Here is a 21858-nt window from a genome sequence, read left to right as displayed (position 1 = left end):
TATCTTAATAATATTCAAAAATGAATTTATATTTGTTTACTCATATCATATTCTAACGGACTGTATTTATTTTAAGATCCGGATCTTGAAGTGAAAAACCACCATATTATGATAGGTTCTGTCTAAAGCAAGATTTAAACCCGGCCGTACCTTCTATGTTTTTCCCCAAACGGCCATTTTAGACTTGTCCTAGAAAATCCTGGTAACCGCAGTTTGAAAGTCTAATATCAAACTAGCATTTTGATAGCCAAAATTTGGCTTTACACCCTGAGTCTTTCTTTTCTGTTTTTTAGTAAAAAAAGAGGCCTCCCGGTAAGGATATATATATATATATATATATATATATATATATATATATATATATATATATATATATATATATATATATATATATATATATATATATATATATATATATTTTAAATTACGATAAAGATCTAAAGATCTTAACCCAATCTAGCTCACATCTTTAGTCTTTTTATACAAGACTAGTCTCAAATTTAGGGATGTCAACGGGGGCAAACGGGACGGGGATTGCATTCCCCGCCACCACCCCCGAAATTTTCCTGTTCCCCCACCCGCTCCCGAAATCTCTAGCATCCCAATCCCCGCCCCCGCCCCCGCCCCCGAATCCCAGGATTACTCCCGCCCCCGCCCCCGTTTGGGTTGACTTTTTTTTTGGCAAACGAAGGTATTGTTTAGGCTAAAAGAAGTTATTTTTTGAGCTAAAAGAAACTATTTTGGATAAAAATAGTTATTTATAGCATAAGTTTATATATTTAAAATAAAAATATTGTAACATCTTAAAAACGTTATACTATAAACTTAAAAACATGATATTTAATTGAATTTTGGAAGTTTAATATCATTGTTATTATTTATTATATTTTTATAATTAATATATATTAATATAAATATTATATTAACGGGGTCCCCACTGGGGGTTCGGGATGGGACTACCCACCCCCGCCCCCGCCCCCGAAACTAAAACGGGTGTTAACATTGCCCCCGCCCCCATCCCCGATTTTTTAAAACAAATATTACTCATTCGGGATCGGGGCCCCACGGGTTCAGGGTCCCACGAGACTTTTTGACATCCCTACTCAAATTATTAATCAATTCAGCTTGAATTTGAGCATTACATGTAAGTCTAAAGTATATCATTTCATCCTTTCATCTCGAATAAAACATATTACATGTTGCTAGAAGTCTAGAGTATCATCATTTCATCCTTTCATCTTGAATTAAACATAGTGTCATGATATTCATGGTATTCTTTTTAAGATCTTATGCCTTTAGTTTTACATGGTCACGATGACCTTGTTAATTTTTCTACAAATATATGTTCTTTCTAATGTTTGCAATTTTCAGCAACAAGATGTTTTAATCAAGACAAAACTGTAAGATTGATCCTCATAGTATTCAAAAAACTTTGGATAGGATCCAAAAAGTTTCTCATTTGTATAGAAGGTCCAAAATCAATGTTTTTCTGTGTTTTTAGTCCAAAAAAACTTGAAAATGCGGTTATACCTTTTTATATATATATATATATATATATATATATATATATATATATATATATATATATATATATATATATACTATCTTATAAAAGCAATCTAACTATTTCTAAAAATAGATTGATTATAATAATAATATTTTTTTAAGACGTTCAAATGATGAAACTGATAGTACAAATAACCATTAATAAAATAATATTAAATTTTAACCACATTCAAAAATTTTATCATCAAATCTCCTTATATTTCTCAGCAATTTGATATGGTTCCCTCAAATCCCGGATTCATTCAAATTTTGAACCCTTTTAAATATCCTTAAATTTAGCATGTTAATTCAAATATCTCTCCAATTGCATATACCTCTTTGTTCCCTCCTCTGCTATAAAGTCCAACGTCCAGGAACAAAAAATGACTTCATCTCCCAAATAACACCATAGTTTGATTATTTTGTCTTCGATATGTACTTTCTTTTGTAACATAACATTTTTGTAGAGGAAACATATCACCGAAAGAATTTACACGTCCCGCCGCTTTGCGCGGGTACACTGCTATTATATATATATATATATATATATATATATATATATATATATATATAAAGAAAAGAAAATAATTATCCTCTCTCTCTCTCTCTCACACACACACAACTGCAAATTAAACATTTCTCTCACAAAACACCCACTCCACCCCTCTACTCTCCATCATGCTCTTTGACTTTGTTTATATTTCTCCATTCTTCTTCTTCGTTCTTATGCATCTACAAATAAGATTGAAGAAAAACTCGGTTGCAAATTGACCCCGTTTCGATTTCCCCCAAATCCATATAGACTCATTGATGGTCCTCTATTCAACGAAATTAGGTAGGGCATCGGCGGAACGAGAAGAATAACGATCACTTTTCACGTTGTTCGACTCCCGCCTAGAATCGATCGTCTTAGCATCGATGTGGCCTAAAATGAACTCTTCTTTCGTCAGATCTGAGAACTTGTGGGTAACCCGATTTTTGCTTCCTTCCCTCCGACCTTTCTCCTTCTATCTTCCAAATCCAGATGGGGTTTTCATATAACAACTAAAGTGTTTTTTTTGCTTCAGATTATCACTACCTCTATTGCCCCCCAAAAAAATACATCGACTATTAGGATTCCTGTATTATCTTCCTCCCTCGTCTATTAGACGTCGCACGTAAGGAATGAACTAAACAATCGAGCCTCTTGATTGATCGAACATGAAAACAATAATAACGAGGTGGGGAATCGGGCTTACAAAGGTCGCAAGGGGTGACGAGGTTGATTGGAGATGTAATCGACGTAAGCAACAACTAACGATGACGGTGGTTCACAATAATGATGACGTGGTGGTAATGGCTACTCGATGGTTTCTGTTACTTCGTTTCCGATGAGCTCGACGAGAGGGAGGGCAGAAAGAGGATGGTGGTGACCAGAAATCGCCAAAATAAGGTGGTGGGGGCTGTTGCTCGGTAATCCAAGGAAGAAGGGGTGGAGTTGGGTGGTTCCCGGTGGCACAACCCCAAGAATGACAGCGAGGCTGTGGTGATGGTGTTTATGAGTGCTTGGGTGATGTTTAATTAATCTAAGTAGTGGGGTATATAAGGTGGAGTTTGTGGTGAATGGGTTCAAAAGGAAGAAACAAGATTTTTACATGTTCGTGTATATTACCATTTGATCAGAAAAAATATTGGCATTTTTCTTCATTTACCCTGTTGACTTTCATATTGAGAGAGAGAGAGAGTGTGTGTGTGTGACATCCCCAAAATCTCGGCCAGAAAAGACCGATTTTCATTTATGCTTTTAATATAATTTCAGAGTAAATCCTTTTGATTTGAAAGAGTTGCGGAATTTGTTCCCAAAAAACAAAACATGATAAAACAATGTTTACCAAATCATTTCATAAAAGAAATGTATTTTCATTATATAATCAAAACTCGGGGTGTCATGTTCCGATACAGACCAATAAGCATAAACGATAACATTACAAGTCATTCAACAAATATATACATATACAGACTTGTAAACAAAACAACTTGATGGTTCATCCATCTTACGCCCTTGCGCCACTTCCTGTAATACAAATAAAACTGAGTGGGTCAGGCTTGGGAGCCTGGTGAGCATATAGGGTTTTCAACCCACAATAAATAATTAAACTAATTATTATCAACCAACAATAACCCAATTACCCATTCCCGTTATTCTCACTTTATGTCCCTAAAATAACTAACACAAGGGACCTAGTCTAAGAATATTTCATCGGGGTGACAACACATGCTTCGGGGGTTCCTCAGCAATATAAGTCAAATAAGGCAACCATGAGGGGGTGGAATACAACGAATGAACACCCAAATTCATTAACACCTACAGGTTATGAGCCTGCTAGCGTTCCACTGGACTGTCTAGAAAAGTCCATGGTCGTCATCTAAATTTCGCTAGATGACTGGATCAAAACAACATCGAGGCCTCTCATATGTTTATTACACACCAACTATCTACCCATGTTCTACCCAACATATTAGTAGATAAAACATACACTTTTATAGATAGTTTCAAAACATGTATAGCATGCTCGATCAATACATTTTCCATATAACAGATGAGGCACACACACATAACACGTATTTCATATAAAAATAATCAGATCTGTAAGATAGAAGAAAGTGAATATACGTTCACACACATAACAACAAAATATACACATAACACGTATCTCGTATAAAATACTTCATAATTATGCGTTAGAAGAAAGTAACAACACATTCACACATATAAACAACAATATACTTAATACACTCAAATCATACTTGTATTATTATCGTGTTTATGAAAGGTAGTATACACTCACTTGTTCAGAAGATGATCGGATAGTACTACGACTTGCAAAAGTAGTAATCCTCATCAGATCTGGAAGATCTCTACAAAAATCGAACTTCTCGCGGGCAGAGCTTCTGCTCGGGAACCGCACTTCTCGGGATCTTCGGGATCTCGGGACTTGCTTCGGTACTCGGGAATATTACCGGGGCTTCGAGGTGACTTCGGGGGTTAAAATGCAGAGCTTCGGCACCAAATGGAGGAGAAATGAGCAAATAAGCCTGGACCCCTCGCATCCTATTTATAGGAGGCTGAGGCCTCGCAGTACGCGGGGCGTACTGCCTCCGAAACGTCACTGCATGCGTTATCCGAAGTCCTCGAGTGCGAGTGTCGACATTCTTCGTTGTACGCGAAGCGTACACGAGTACGCGGGGCGTACTTCGGATGAGTCCGGTGACTCGTCTTCGGATAATACCGAATTTAATAATTAAATTTAATTATTAATTATTTAATAAACTTCGAAAATTCATATCTTCTTCATACAAACTCCGTTTTCGACGTTCTTTATATCTACGCGAAGGTGAGACTACGCTCTTCAACTTTCGTTTAGACTCCGTTGGCTAATTTTAACTTTATTTTTATTATTTATTTTTAATAGGTCGGGACAGAAAATTTCGTTATAAATTCATAACTTCTTCGTTTGATGTCCGTTCTCGCCTAACTTTTTATCGCTTTGATACTAACAACGAGATCTTCGATTCTCGTTTAGGTCACTAAGGTTAAATATCGCTCTAACGTAAATTTCACTTTTTACGTCATTCAGCATTGCCGGTTCCGTCGCGAAACTTCGACAGATCATAACTTCTTCGTTATAACTCGGATTTCGGCATTCTTTATATCTTCGGAAACCTTGTTTCAACTACTACAATATTATCTAAAGATATCAAGTTTATTTTACACTTAAATTTTGACGCTTATTTTTATTCTTAATTAATCAAACCACATAATTAAGCAATTAAGCACAAAACACATGATACTCAAATAATACACTCTTGTTATTTTCATAACGGGTTACAAAGGTTAACCTAGACTATTTCATTGCTAAAAATGGCAAGCCCAGAAACACAGGCGTTACAGAGAGAGAGAGAGAGAGAGAGAGAGAGAGAGGGATTTTAGTTTTTATTTTTTATTTTTAATTATTTAAATACCAAAATAAATAAAGAAAATATAAAAAGAAATGAAAAGGGTAAAATCGTTTTTTCAAGTGTATCAGAGACCAAAAACCCAGAAAAACCTTGATTTTGGACCTTTCATGTAAGTTGAAAACTTTTTGGACCATATCGAAAGTTTTTTGAATACCAATTCAATCTTAGAAATCAATGTCAAGTTAGTATGAGTACTCCACAAAAACTACCTAACGAGCAAAATTGGCAACTAGTTTATTTTGGTAGCATATTTCGATCCCAATTCGATCTTACTATTATTATCCTACAAAACGTAAAATGATTTTAGGTAGGATCCCGATCTTAGCAATCTTGATCTAAGTTGTTAACATTTAAAAATGTAACGATAATAATACAACAATCCTAAAATTAGAATAAGAGAAGAAAAATAATTGACAATCTGATTAGAATTATTTTCATAGATTGCCTCTGAAATAACTGACATTTTTCTATGGTTCAAATAACCTTCTCTATAATTTATCCACCAACAATAATAAATCACTAAGAATGTTGATTCTCTCTTGTAATAATACATGAGTTTGAGAAGAAAGAAGAGAAGAAACAACTAACACAAAAAGAAACCTTACATTATCTTATATAGCCTTACACATTATCTAAGCACCATAATTTAATTAAATGCAAATGTATGGTGAATTAGAGGCATGAAATGTGTAAGAATAAGTTAAACACTCGACCAAACTCTTACATGAAAGAGGTATGACCGAATTTATGAAAGAGAGTGGCTAAGGGTGACTTTCACTCCACCTTATTTCTTTTATGTACCTGTTAATGTTAAAGTCTACTGAACTTCTAAGTATCTAAAAATTTGCACACAACATATTAAATCAAAATTTTGTACACAACCATAGAATGTTTTAGGTTGTATGTACCCATAAGCGTTATGTAAAATTTTGCAAGTAGATTATCAGTGTAACCTAAAAACTCCAATAGTTAGTTAGATAAAGAGTATGATTTTTTGACAAGTTCATTTCAATCTTTTTAGAATCTATTCGATCCTACACTTAGGAAAACATTATCATTCTTGCTTTTTATGACCATATCATCTACGTACACCTCGATATTCTTGATTATTTGTGGTGTAAAGATTTTATCTGCCAACCTTTGATACATTGCTCCAGTGTTTTTTGGTCCAAATGAAATTTTCATATAGCAAAACGTTCATCTATTTGTATGGAAAGATGTTTTCTCTTCATCTCCTCTACAAATATGGATCTGATGATATCCTTTGTATGTGTTTAAGAAGCTTTTCCATTTGTGTCCATCTAACGATTATATCTTTTCATTGATTGCTAGAAATGGGTAGAAATCTTTTGGGCATGCTTTATTTAGGTTTGTGACGTCGACGCACATTCTCCATTGTCCATCACCCTTTTTCACTAAGATCGTATTAGCTACCCAAGATTGGAATAAAGATTCCCAAACTATGCCCGTGTTTACTAGTTTATCCACTTCATCATTTATGGATTTGTTGAGTTCTCCATATCGACCTCCCTTCTTTTGCCGAATTGGTTTTGTTATTGGCCCGTTATTGAGTTTTTTCTCAATCACTTGTCTTGGTATTCCAACCATGTCTGTTGATTACCATGCGAATATGTTAACATATTGTCTCAACAAGTTAACCAAGCTTTTCACGAAACGAGTTTGGTAATGTACATCCTATGTAGATTACTTGGTCCGAGTATGTGTTATTTATCACGATTTGTCTAGATTGCCTATTTGTTCTTCCGTTACCAGACCACCTTCTTCAATTATCATTGTTAATGCCGATATTACTATTGGTTAGCTGTAAATTGTTCCATATTGTAGAAACATTGGGAGTGTGTGATTTCCCAATGTAAGATATGAGTTTGTATGTGAAAATACATCTTTTAGGTGTATCAAGTATAGAGTAGGTAAGAAGAAGTGTGAAAGTCATTACAGCCGCCATATGAGCAACTGAGGGCTAAAGAAGATGAATAACCATGAATTTTTCATGTTGAGAATTTAGGTTGAGAAGAAAGAGATAGAATTCTTGTGAATCAAGGAATAACATGTATGGGCTAAAGAGGATAAATATTCATTTACTAGTTTGCTGAAGCTAGCTAGAACTCCATAAAGCACAAAGCAAGCAGCATTCGAGCATCAAGTATCAAAACTAAGCATATCCTAATCATGTCATCTTATCATTGACTGATTAGTACTAGCATGCAAGTCCACGAGATCATACAACAGGCATACAAAGGCATCTCTCCTAGCATTCTATCATGCAAAATTGAGCAGATCTTTATCCCTAACTAGCATGCGATTCATAGATTCAAGCATATCAAATAACATGTATGGGTAATTTGGGAAAACTTACTTGAGCTTAGTTGATTCCATACACCACACCCCTTTATTTATTTTTAGAAATCATTTTTATAAAACATTTTTCTTTTGAAAATTCTACCAAATCCTTAGTTTGAGTTCAGACATACACGAGAGTGTGCATGAATCTCTCAAACCAAGGCTCTGATACTAACCTGTAACATCCTAAAATATGGTCCTAAAATTTCATTTTTTAATAATAGATAAAATATTGTTTCCAATATCATCCAAACATTTCAAATAAAAACCAATGTATCAATTGTCATAAGATCAAAGTAAAACATCATATACGCAATCCCAATGGTGTGTGCGATGCAGTCAACCCAAGCTCTTTCCATTGCAACCGGAAGTACCTGAAACACAAAATGAAAACAATAAGCACAAAGTTTAGTGAGTTCCCTAAACCACCCTATACTATACATAATAAATCACATATTGCGCCCCCGCCCGACATCAAGCCCCACCCGACATCGAGCCCCGCTCGATATACAAATATGTTATTCTTAGGTCTCGCTTGTCACTGGGCCTCTCCCGCTATACACATACAATTAATATCATATAATCATGATAACACATATAGAAATCATAAACAACAACATATGTTCCAGTCCTCAGGCCTCACCTGACATCGAGCTTGGCCCGGTACGCATAACAGTACATAACACATACAGGGGTCATGCGAACTCCTAGCATCCTCACATATCAAAAAGGGTTGGCATTGGTGCCTTAGATCCGCTAAACCCAGTGAGGAGAACTCACCTCAAAATCTGAATCTCACAGAAGAAAATCCCTAGCTACTGCCCCGACGACTCCCCGAGCTATCAGAGAAAAATAACACTCAATCAAAACTTGTGTAACATTCATAAAAATTCACACCAAATTTAAACTTTTTCAATCATAAATAAAAACCACATAAAATTGTTTACAAAATGTTTTCAAATAATTTTTCCATCAGAGTGTCCTAAAAATCACAAAATAAGGATGAGGAGCGATACGGTCACGCCTTCGCCTTTCCACGATCTCCTGAAGTACCTGAAACAGTAAACTGAAAACTATAAGCCCGAGGGCTTAGTGAGCTACCCCCAATATACCAACACCACACTAACAATACCAAAACAAAAATAATCAATCAATCAACATGCATACTGGGCCATTGGCCTGACTGGACTGCCCTACCGAGCCTACAGTCTGTCTGGATCTATCCCGAGCCTTCGGCATGACTGGTCCGCCACGTGGGCCTACAGTCTCCCCGGACCGCTCATAGGGCATGTTGGCCTTCAACACAAAGCAGGACCGCCTCACCCAACCAACAAGCAAATAACCATGTGCGCATAGCTAACATATACTGGCATATACAAACATCAAACATATTTATCTCATTGATCACAATCATAGAATTCTCCTGTAACTAGAGTACCGACCTAGCAGGTCACTAACACACCAACCCCTACGGATCATAAAAGCATAACATACTATCTATCTCGATTCCGAACTAACAAATCATAACCACATGCAACATACCATAACAATAACAACTAAAGGTCCAACCTTGGTGTCGTAGACCCTATTGATATAGTGAGGATAACTCACCTCGCAGATGTCGACTCGGAAGGCAAACTCCAACTCTCGGATCACTCCACACAGGCCCCACCACCTATATCCATAGTTCAATATATGCATAAGTCTTTAACCTTATAAGGTACTCCATAACCCCATAGTCAACCCCTGATCAAGGTCAAAGTCCTCAGTCAAGGTCAACAGTCCATGTTGACCTCAACTCGCCGAGTACACCCAGCTACTCACCGAGTCCCTTGAAGCACAATCCAACTCATTGAGTCATCGAGGTGACTTGTTGAGTTCCTTCAAATCCCGATCAGACTTTAAGGCCACCCGTCGAGTTCCCTCCCTGCGACTTCGACGGATATACTCGCGAACATATTCTTGGTTAAAACTCATCCGACTCGTCGAGTCGCATGACAATCTTCATCGGACTCGCCGAGTTGTTCAACCAACTCATCAAGTTCAATGGACATGTTCATGCGGCTCTCCGAGTCGACCTTGCAACTCGCCTAAGTCCATTCAGTCCTCTTTCCATACAGATCCACTTTTGAGCCATGCAGCGGCTCCAAATCACATATCTACGCTTCTAGGGCATGCTTATCACATAAAGTTGCAAACTTTACATGCATGCATGGCTTTAAAGGCTCAAAATGGCAAATCTAAGCTATTGATGGGTCTTTATGCACAAAGGGGACCTCAATCACGACTAAAGCTGCAACTTTATGTTTCTAGAATCCAAAGAGAGTCCAGATCTGAAGTTACAACTTCAGATCTGGCCCATAGCTCATCATACCAACTTGATATTCCATGAAAACCCTAAACTCACCCAATAAAGGAGATTTATAAGGAGAATAACGGTTTGGGTACCTTTTGAAGTTGATATCTGAGATGAGTGTTGATTCCCACACTCTAATTGCTTCAATCTTCTTCTCCTCCAAGTCTTCTCCCTCCAAGGACTCTCTTTCAAGCTTCAAACACACACACAAGGCACACACACACACACAAATAAGGCTATCAAGGGTTCTTTGGAACTGTAAGGAGGTCTAAGGGAGGCTAACGTCCCTTTAAATAGGGGTGCAACCCCGGGAATTAGGGTTTCACTTGCCAGCTCCTACTCGTCGAGTCCCAATATGGACTCATCGAGTAGGTCACTTAACTCGCGATCCTTCTCGGTACTACTTGACGAGTAGGTAAACCAACTCGTCGAGTAGGTAAACCAACTCGTCGAGTAAGGCCTAATTAAAAACTCATATTAACAATACCTGAGAATTAGGGCATTACAACTCTCCCCCACTTGAACTAGACTTCGCCCTCAAAGTCCGCTGAAATAAACAATACCGGGTAATGCTCGCGCATCTCCGCCTCCGGCTCCCATGTCCACTCGGATCCCTTTGATGTTCCCATTGTAACTTTACCAAAGGTATTTCCTTGTTCCGCATAATCTTCTTCTTCCTTTCCAAAATTGCCACAGGCCTTTCCACATAGTTCAGGCTCTCATCGACCTGAATGTCATCTAACGATACCACTGCCTCCTTGTGCATAATGCATTTTCGCAATTGTGAAACATGAAATGTGTTGTGGATCCGGCTAAGCTCCTCCGGAAGCTCTAGCCTATAAGCCACCCTGCCAACCCTGTCGATAATCCTCAACGGCCCAATGTAACGGGGACCCAATTTTCCCCTCTTCCTGAAGCAGATCACACCCTTCCAGGGTGAGACCTTAAGAAGAACCATGTCACCCACCTAAAATTCCAGCTCAGATCGGCGTCGGTCGGCATAACTTTTTGCCGACTCTGAGCGGTCTGCAAACACTATCTAATCTATTGTATCATTTCGGTAGTTTGCAGAACTACCTCTGTCCGACCCATCACTTTGTGCCCAACCTCGCCCCAACAGACTGGGGTTCTACATTTATGCGCATACAACAGCTCGAAAGGCAGGGCGCCAATGCTGGAATGATAGTTGTTGTTGTAGGCGAACTCTGCAAGCGGTAGGTGGGAATCCCAACTCCCACCGAAATCAATAATGCACGCCCTGAACATATCCTCGAGGGTCTGAATGATCCGCTCACTCTTCCCATCATTTGGTGGATGGAACGTCGTACTAAAACGTAGTCGTGTACCCAGTTCCTCATGGAACTTCTGCCAAAAACAGGAAGTAAACCTGACATCTCGATCAGAAATGAGAGAAACTAGAACCCCATGGCGAGAGACAATCTCTCTGACGTACATGTCGGCCAACTTCTCTGCCGACGAACTCTCCCATATGGCTAGGAAATGGGCACTCTTGGTCAATCGATCAACGATGACCCATATAGAATCGAACCCCTTTGCCGTCTTCGGCAACTTCGTGATGAAATCCATTGCGATCCTTTCCCATTTCCACATGGGAATCTCTAGAGGCTGTAACTTACCATGTGGCCTCTGATGCTCAACCTTGACCATCCTACAGGTTAATCACCTCTCAACAAACCAAGCGATATCTCACTTCATACCAGGCCACGAATAACTCGAACTCAAATCACGGTACATCTTCCCGGGTGAATCGAAAAATGAGACTTATGAGCCTCTTCCATCACTATCTGTCGGACCCCTCCGGACATCGGAACCCAAACCCGACCGTAATAGGTCAACAATCCGCGGCTATCCTGAACAAACCGGGAACTTTCGCCCTTAATCCTCTCCAACTTCCAGTTCTCTAGCTTCATGCCCTCAATCTGAGCATCTTTGATCAAACCCACCAGTGGGGAATCCCCTGCTATCCTCATAGACCTGGCTGGAGTCGAGGACCCAGCTATCTTGTGGCTCAGAGCATCTACAACCACATTCGCTTTACTTGGATGGTAAAGGATCTCGCAATCATAGTCCTTTACCACATCCAGCCACCTGCGCTGCCTCATCTTCAGGTTCGGACGATCCATGATGTGTCTCAAACTTTTGTGATATGTGTATATAGTACAACGGACCCCGTACAGATAGTACCTCCAAATATTGAGAGCGAAAACCACCGCTCCCAACTCAAGATTGTGAGTACGGTATCTCGTCTCATGCGGTTTCAGCTGCCATGACACGTAGGCTACCACTCGTCATCTCTGCATGAGGACCGCCCCCAAGCATGTGATGGATGCATCACAAAATCCTCCACTCCCTCGGGTATTGTCAACACCGACGCCTCGCATAAACACTTTCGGAGGGTCTCAAACGCCTTCTGCTGCTCAGGGCCCCACCTGAAATCCACCCCCTTCCTCGTTATATGAGTGAGGAGTACGACAATCTTGGAGAAATCACGAATGAATCTTCGATAATACCCTGCTAAACCCAAAAAACTCCTGATGTCTGAGGGAGATTTCGGAGTCTCCCACTGCATTACCGCCTCCACCTTGGCCGGATCGACCAACATCCCCTCCCGGTTAACGAGATTTCCGAGGAACTTGACCTCTCGTAACCAAAACTCGCATTTTGAGAACTTGGCCTACAACCGTTCTCGCCTCAGAACCCCCAGTAGCTCCCTAAGATGCTCCTCATGCTACTCTTGAGTCTTGGAATACACCAAGATATCATCTATGAACACAATGACCGAGCGGTCAAGCATCGGTCTGCAGACTCAGTTCATCAGATCCATGAACACCGTTGGCGCGTTGGTGAGCCCAAACGGCATCACCAAGAACTCGTAATGGCCATAACAAGTCTGAAACGTAGTCTTTTCCACATCCTCATCCCTCACCCTGACCTGGTGATATCCTGATCTCAAATCAATCTTGGAAAACCAAGACGCATCCTGCAGCTGATCAAAAAGATCATCTATCATCGGGAGTGGATAACGGTTCTTCACCGTTAACTTGTTCAGCTTTATAGTCAATGCAAATCTTGTGCGAACCGCTTATTCCTGACAAAAAGGATTGGTGCTCCCCAGGGTGAATTACTCGGGCGGATAAACTGCTTGCCCAACAGCTCCTGCAACTAAGATGATAGCTCCTGCATCTCAGGCGGTGCCAGTCGGTACGACGCCTTGGCGATAAGGGCTACACCTGGCACTAAGTCGATCCTGAACTCAACCTGCCTCTCCGGAGGCACTCCAGGTAACTCCTCCGGAAACACATCAGCAAATTCCCTCACCACCGAGACCCCAGAAACTGAGAGCTGCTCTCTAACCCGCGTATCTACCATATACACCAAATAACCGGCACACCCGTGCTGAATATACTGTCGAGCCTTGGCTACTGAACAAAACCCTGATCCCAACTTGGTGCCCTCACCATATAATACAAGTTCTCCCCCGCTTGGGGTTCGAACCACCACCCGCTGTCCCTCACAGTCGATCATGGCGCCAAAATGGCTAAGCCAATCCATCCCTACAATCACGCATACATCCCCCATGGGGATAGGAATCAAATCTATCGGGAAGGACACCTCAAAAATCTCTAACTCACATCCCCGGTAGATCGAAGAAGCAGAAACCCCATGCTTGTTGGCGATCGAAACTCGCAACGGATACTCAAGATCATGTATCGACACACTGAACCCTCTAGAGAAGGATTGATATACAAACGACCGACTCGTCCCCAAGTCAAATAATACCAAAGCGGGCAAAGAATTTACTAAAAACGTACCTTATCACAGGTACAATCAATAAGCATAACACAAATAAAATAACTATGACAGAGAATAGAAACGTACCGGCAACCACATCTGGTGCTGACTTAGCCTCCTCGACCATGAGCTGGAAGACGCGACCCTGAGCCTTCAGAGGCTCCACCTTGACTGGATTCACATATCCAATCCTCGCAGCAACTGGCGCGGAACCCTGCGCCGGCTTGGCGGCGAGCTGCGGACAGTTGGTCTTCACATGACCAACCTGATGACAATGGTAACAAATCCTCATATTTACGGGAGGGGCGGACTGACGACAGTCCCTAGCATAGTGCCCCTCCTTGCCATATTTGTGGCACCCACATCCTGCTCTACAAACTCCCGAATGAACCCTGCCAAACTTTCCATAAGTGTGACTCTGCTGACCCCGGGACCGTGTATCAGCGGTCTTAGATCGCTTAGGCGCCGGCTGAGACTGTTTCGGTGCCTAACGCTACTCTTTCAGTTGCAGCTCTATCTCCAACTCACGCCGCCTCGTGACTTCTTAAAGGTCCAGGAAGGTATCACATCTTTGTGTAGACACGAACTGTCGAATATCAGTCTTGAGCATACTCAGATAACGGGTCATATGAGATTGCTCTGAAGTGAACTCCGGAAAAAACATAGCCCTCTCCGTGAACATACGGGTAATATCCATCACATACTCCCCATCCCGTCTCAAGGTCAGAAACTCCTACGCAAGCCGCTCCCGCTCAACGCGTGGAACGTAGCAAGTGTGGAACATACTCTGAACTGCTCCCAAGTAACAGCAGCCCGCTGATCATCAATATACGACCCAGTCGTCAGCCTCCACCAGTCCTTTTCCCCAAGCCTCAATAGGTTCAGGGCACACCTAACCTTTTGGTCAGCAGGACATGAGCACGTGAAGAAATAACCCTCCACGTCAGATAACCACCTCATAGCCCTAATCGCATCCTCTGTACCATCAAAAGTCGGGGGCTTCGTATTATCGAAGTCCCGGTACTGGAAAGCCCTGTCGACTCCTCCTCCAACCCCTGCCGCAGTTACAGCCGAAGTGGCTGCAGCGGCAGCTGTCTCTACTAGAGCTGCATATCGCTCATCAAAATACTCAACCATCGCGGACTTAATCGACCCAAACATCTCTGGCAGCTGCACTCGGAACGCAACAACAATCTCATCGTGCATGATCTCCCGGATCCTGACATCCACTCTTTTGTCCCTATCTGAACCATGGGCGTGGGTGCTACCGGCACCTCCAACCCTCCGTCTCCCGACCACGATCCTGTTCCTGATCCGGATCCCGAAGCAACACGTCTTGTCACCACCATACTGAAATATATATATATATATATATATATATATATATATATATATATATATATATATATATATATATATACAAGTCATCAGATAAATAACATAATGTCGAGAGACCAAAACCCAAAAACCCTAGGGGTTGTGACTTCCTTGCTATGCGTATGGGTCGTGTGCTTTCAGTAGTACGAGCCCATACTACCTTCCACACCTACCCGTATTTGTCTCAAGTATTACCACAACGCCCTAACAATATCATCAACATTGGAAATGCGCTCAACCCTCATTCTAGGGGAATACCAAATACCTCGCATCTAGACTCACCACTTAACACGACTCTCACATTCATGAAACTTCCATCATCCCCTATAACGCTAATGCACGCTAGCTGCACACAATGTTGGACCCAATAGACTTTCGAATATCCGATCCTACCCGAAGGCTGAATCAACATTCTCAGGCTATAAGATCTTTATTATGCACAACCGTGACGCATACACTAAACATCTACAGTTATGATGTCAGTTCCACATACAAGAAACCATATGCTAATAGGCATCATGCAATCAGGCAAATGTAACATGTGATTCCTGAAGATCCCTAGCCTAGCACTATCATGTTGTTCTAACATATCATAATATCAAATAATTGCATGGTATTTTGGGGTTTACTTACAGGCTCTGGCTGAACGTACCCTCTGTATCCTCCATCCTTTATTTTGAAAATCATTTTAAAACTTATTTTCGAAAATCTCCTTGATTTAAGACTGGATTCGCACGAGTGTTCCTCCAATTCACTCAAACCAAGGCTCTGATATCAACTTGTAACATCCATAAAAATTCACACCAAATTTAAACTTTTTCAATCATAAATAAAAACCACATAGCATTATTTACAAAATGTTTTCAAATCATTTTTCCATCAGAGTGTCCAAAAAATCATAACATAAGGATGAGGAGTGATATGGTCACGTCTTCGCCTTTCCACGATCACCTGAAGTACCTGAAACAGTAAACTAAAAACTGTAAGCCCTAGGGCTTAGTGAGCTACCCCCAAAATACCAACACCACACTAACAATACCAAAACAATAATAATCAATCAATCGACATGCATACTGGGTCATTGGCCTGACTGGCCTGCCCTACCGGGCCTACAGTCTGTCTGGATCTATCCCGAGCCTTCGGCATGACTGGTCTGCCATGTGAGCCTATAGTCTCCCCGGACCGCTCATAGGGCATGTTGGCCTTCAACACAAAGCAGGACCGCCTCACCCAACCAACAAGCAAATAACCATGTGCGCATAACTAACATATACTGGCATATACAAACATCAAACATATATATCTCACTGATCACAATCATAGAATTCTCCTGTAACTAGAGTACCGACCTAGCAGGTCACTAACACACCAACCCCTACGGATCATAAAAGCATAACATACTGTTTATCTCGATTCCGACCTAACGAATCATGACCACATGCAACATACCATAACAATAACAACTAAAGGGTCGGCCTTGGTGCCGTAGACCCTATCGATATAGTGAGGATAACTCACCTCGCATATGTCGACTCGGAAGGTAAATTCCAACTCTCGGATCACTCCATACAGGCCCACCACCTATAACCATCATTCAATATATGCATAAGTCTTTAACCTTATAAGGTACTCCATAACCCCATAGTCAACCCCTGATCAAGGTCAAAGTCCTCAGTCAAGGTCAACATTCTATGTTGACCTCAACTCGCCGAGTACACCCAGCTACTCGCCGAGTCCCTTGAAGCACAATCCAACTTGCTGAGTCATCGAGGTGACTTGTCGAGTTCCTTCAAATCCCGATCAGACCTTAAGGCCACCCGTCGAGTTCCCTTCCTGCGACTTCGACGGATATACTCGCGAACATATTCTTGGTTAAAACTCATCCGACTCGTCGAGTTGTTCTTCAACTCGTCGAGTCGCATGACAATCTTCATCGGACTCGCCGAGTTGTTCAACCAACTCATCAAGTTCAATGGACATGTTCATGCGGCTCTCCGAGTCGACCTTGCAACTCGCCTAAGTCCATTCAGTCCTCTTTCCATACTTATCCATTTTGAGCCATACAGCGGCTCCAAATCACAGATCCACGCTTCTATGGCATGCTTATCACGTAAAGTTGCAAACTTTACGTGCATCCATGTCTTTAAATGATCAAAATGGAAAATCTAAGCTATTGATGGGTCTTTACACACAAAGGGGACCTCAATCACGACTAAAGATGCAACTTTATACTTCTAGAATCCAAAGAGAGTCCAGATCTGAAGTTACAACTTCAGATCTGGCCCATAGCTCGTCATACCAACTTGATATTCCATGAAAACCCTAAACTCACCCAATAAAGGAGATTTATAAGGAGAATAACGGTTTGGGTACCTTTTGAACTTGATATCTGAGATGAGTGTTGATTCCCACACTCTAATTGTTTCAATCTTCTTCTCCTCCAAGTCTTCTCCCTCCAAGGACTCTCTTTCAAGCTTCAAACACACACACAAGGCACACATACACACGAATAAGGCTATCAAGGGTTCTTTGGAACTGTAAGGAGGTCCAAGGAAGGCTAACATCCCTTTAAATAGGGTTGCAACCCCGGGAATTAGGGTTTCACTTGCCAGCTCCTACTCATCGAGTCCCAATATGGACTTGTCGAATAGGTCACTTAACTCGTGATCCTTCTCGGTGCTACTCGACGAGTAGGTAAACCAACTCGTCGAGTAGGGCCTAATTCAAAACTCTTATTAACAATACCTGAGAATCGGGGCGTTACAGCTTGGGTTCCAAACTATAACCAATAATCCATATTGGGGTAAAATGGTGTTACCCTTGGCCTAGATTGATCCCCAACTAATGCTCAAAACCACAACCCACTAAGGCCCAAAACTAAATAATCTTTTAAAGCCCAACAGTTGCCCACTTACGACCTAGTTTTCCAAATTGGGCCTAAACCCTTCTAATGGGCCTTGCCCTAAAGACCAAACAAATCCATAGCGTAAAACTTTGATTCTAGATGGCCCACTATAGTCTAAAGCAACAAGGTCCAAGAATATGCCCCAACCCGAGGCCCAAACAACGCCAAGCCCAAACTACCAAAGTATGTGGGGCATACTTGGCTGTACAATGAGCGTACTCGTTGCATAGATTGTAATCTGTGTGTGCGAGCTTGTACACCCAACATACTCACCCAATAAGCGTTTTCACCATTAAGTCCTTAACCACTTAAGTCAAGGGGTCCCAAACTCATATATGAATCATAAATGACCTATTATTCCATAAAGTCGACATCTTGGTGGCTTTGCATGCCTCAAATGGGCCCAAACTCGAAATATGGCAAACTACTTCCATGAAAATGGCCATTAATAATGCATGGTTGGTTTAAATATTCAAAGATTGCAACTTTATGACTTTAGAACCCATAGAACACCTAGAGTAGCAACTCTAAGCTTCATAAGTGAAAGTAATCTACAAGAGCTCATTTATGGGACCAAAAAGGGTCTGAAAGCTAAAACATGGAGATCTAAGCTTCTAAAGATCAAGATCAAGACTTTATACCTTGCACAAGCTAGAAATAAAGGAAAGAATCCAGATCTACAAGCTTCTCCTTGAACCACCACCGTGCTCCAACCTTTGCTTCTTTGAAAAATGAGACAAAACACACCAAAATGCACTCGAATGACCTTTCAAGCTCAAGAACACTCAACAATAAGGTTAGGGTTTCGTGGAGGTTATTTAGGGACAAAAGGGAGGCTAGTAAAGAAGATCCTTAAGTCATAATGTCCTTTAAATAGTGCTCAAACCCTAAATATTATGTTTTTGGGGACTGGTTACGTACAATGCGCGTACTCCCTTGTACGGAGCGTGTACGTGCATGACATCCACGTCCATTCTTCACCAGTATGCCCAACGTATATAGGGTGGTCCACCCCGCGTACGGTACCCCTAAGCCCAATAAGAAAGGATCCAATGGATCAAGGTCCAATTCATAACAATTAATTAACCCGAATTATTATAAATACCTTGGAAATTATCAAGCGTTACATATTATTTTAGATCTGAGCTTGTTATGGACTCCTATGGCATAAATATGCAAGCTTTATGGGATTTTTGATCACATGCATGCATTAAGTCACTTGTTAAGTCCTCTTGAGCTTTAAGAGCTTCATTAAGCCATACATAAGAATTAAATTAGAAATTGTATGTGATTACACAACTTAAATAAGTCAGATCTATGTTTTGGGATCAATGTCTGTCACAACTAGCATTTTTTCTAGGGAATTCTACTCTCATGCAATCATTCACCTAGTGTAATAACTTGTACTCTAAGTGAATACTATACTTCATTCTCATTCAAATATATCTCATATGTTCAAATAAGGGTTGGAATTTCATTTCAAGTTTGCTATGGACTAGGATCCCCTTATTGGGCCATAACAACTCCAATTAACCTTAATGGACCATAGAACCCATTCTTTTATACTTTTGGGCTGTGAACTACCTTAAAGGCCCAATGGGCCGAAAATTTTATGATTAGGCCCCAAAAATCCTAACTAAATATTAATGGGCTCAAACTATCCCATTCCTACCTTCTTGGACCAAAAATCTCGCCCCAACATCAAAGAAAAAAAAGGGGGGGGATAAGAGGGTGGTTAGTGTAGTGCCACCTCATTAATAACCATGAGTTAATCATATTATTGTTTAAGATGTATTTATGCACCTAACCTTGATCCTCCATGTAAAAACCAACTCATCCTCCCTCTCTCCTTCTTAATTGAGGCCATAGAGCCAAAAATCACCACCACACACTCATTTTCACTTACAAAATCTCTTAAGGAAAGCTCTCAACAAACCCCTACATCTTCCTTCAAATTTCGAGATTTCATGTGTATCTTCAAAGAGGCTTTCATCTAGATCATCATCTTTGGTAAGTTGTTGTCATACTTAAGTCTTTGATTTTCATCCTTAAGCTAAGAACACTCCCTTATAAAGCTTCATTTCGTGATCTAACACCCTAGAAGCCATCTAAGTCCGAAAGCTACTTCAAGGTGTTGCTAGGAACCAAAAATCTCTTCATCTCTTCTTCAAATTGAAACATCAAAGCAAAGGTGAGTTCATACCCCCTTGTTTTTGGTTTTTACTTGTTTTGGGGGGAGAATACAAGTTGATTTGTGTAGATCTATGTGTATATGCATGAACTATGTGTGTTTTCCATGAATTATTTGGTGATTATGTGTTAATTTCTTCATTAACCTAAAAATATGTTAAGAACTTGAAGTTTATCACTTGGATCTTCATAAGAACCTTGAGAAAAGTATGTTTTATCACATATAATACATTTAAACTATTAGATCTGAGATTTATACACTTTAAATAGCAAAAATGAGTGTTGTGTTGTAAGATCTATAAATTAAACTCATAAAACAACCCGTGACAGGAAAGTTTTGGTTCAATCTCGGACTGTTTTGACCCTCTTAATGGAATTATTTTTCAAAACTGTTTTACGTGGATAAAGTTCAGATTTATACCTTTAAAATGACTACTCTCACGTTTTCAACGATTTTTCTACACTTTTTGGGGGATTTTACAAAACTGCCTATCAAATTTGAAATAATTTCAGACCAGCCTGTGAAGGTGGGAAATTTCACACTTGTTAGAAGCCATTAAAAATTATGAGAAAATTTTTGAACAAAGTAGACAAAATTTCCAAAATTCCAGAATTTACCAATCCAAATTTCGACGTACAATGATTTTTCTACAAAATTTTCAAAAACTAGGTCGGAAAAGCCCAAAACCAAAAAACATGTATTTCCACAAAAATCAAGCCAAGAATGATATTTTTGACAAAAATGGGTTTAAAATGTTATTTTTATCACAAAGTAGTCATCAACACAAGTTTTTAACAAAAGTGGAGATTGAAGTGTTATTCTTACAAAAAATTGGGCTTTAATTGTAAATTTTTGGCTTATTGGGCCAAGAACGTCATTTTTACATAAAGTGGGCTTTTATATCAACTTTGTAAATAATCAAGCTACAATAAACACAACAATAGCAAACGGGTTAAAAGCGATATTCATATCCTTATCGGGTATGGAAATAATATACATGTTTAGTGGGCCTTAGTGTCCTTTTTACATGTATATTGGGCTTAAGATAGACATTCATATTCCTTTGAGCTTGGAAATAATAAACACGTATAGTGGGCCTTAGTGGTCCACTTACATGTTTATTGGGCCTAGGAATGAGTTTTATATGTGTTCTTCTTTCTTTTGATATTTTAGTGAATACTTGAACCAAAACCACCGATAAACCAACAAACGGATTAATTTGATCATTTTCTAGGTTATTGGGCTTGAGTGGCCCATTTTTATGTGTGAGAGGTCCTGTATACTATTTATATGTTTATTGGGCCTCATTGA

This window comes from Lactuca saligna, chromosome 4, assembly GCF_052625555.1.
Source record: "Lactuca saligna cultivar CGN05327 chromosome 4, ASM5262555v1, whole genome shotgun sequence".
NCBI lineage: Eukaryota > Viridiplantae > Streptophyta > Magnoliopsida > Asterales > Asteraceae > Lactuca > Lactuca saligna.
Note: the sequence above shows the minus strand (reverse complement) of the source record.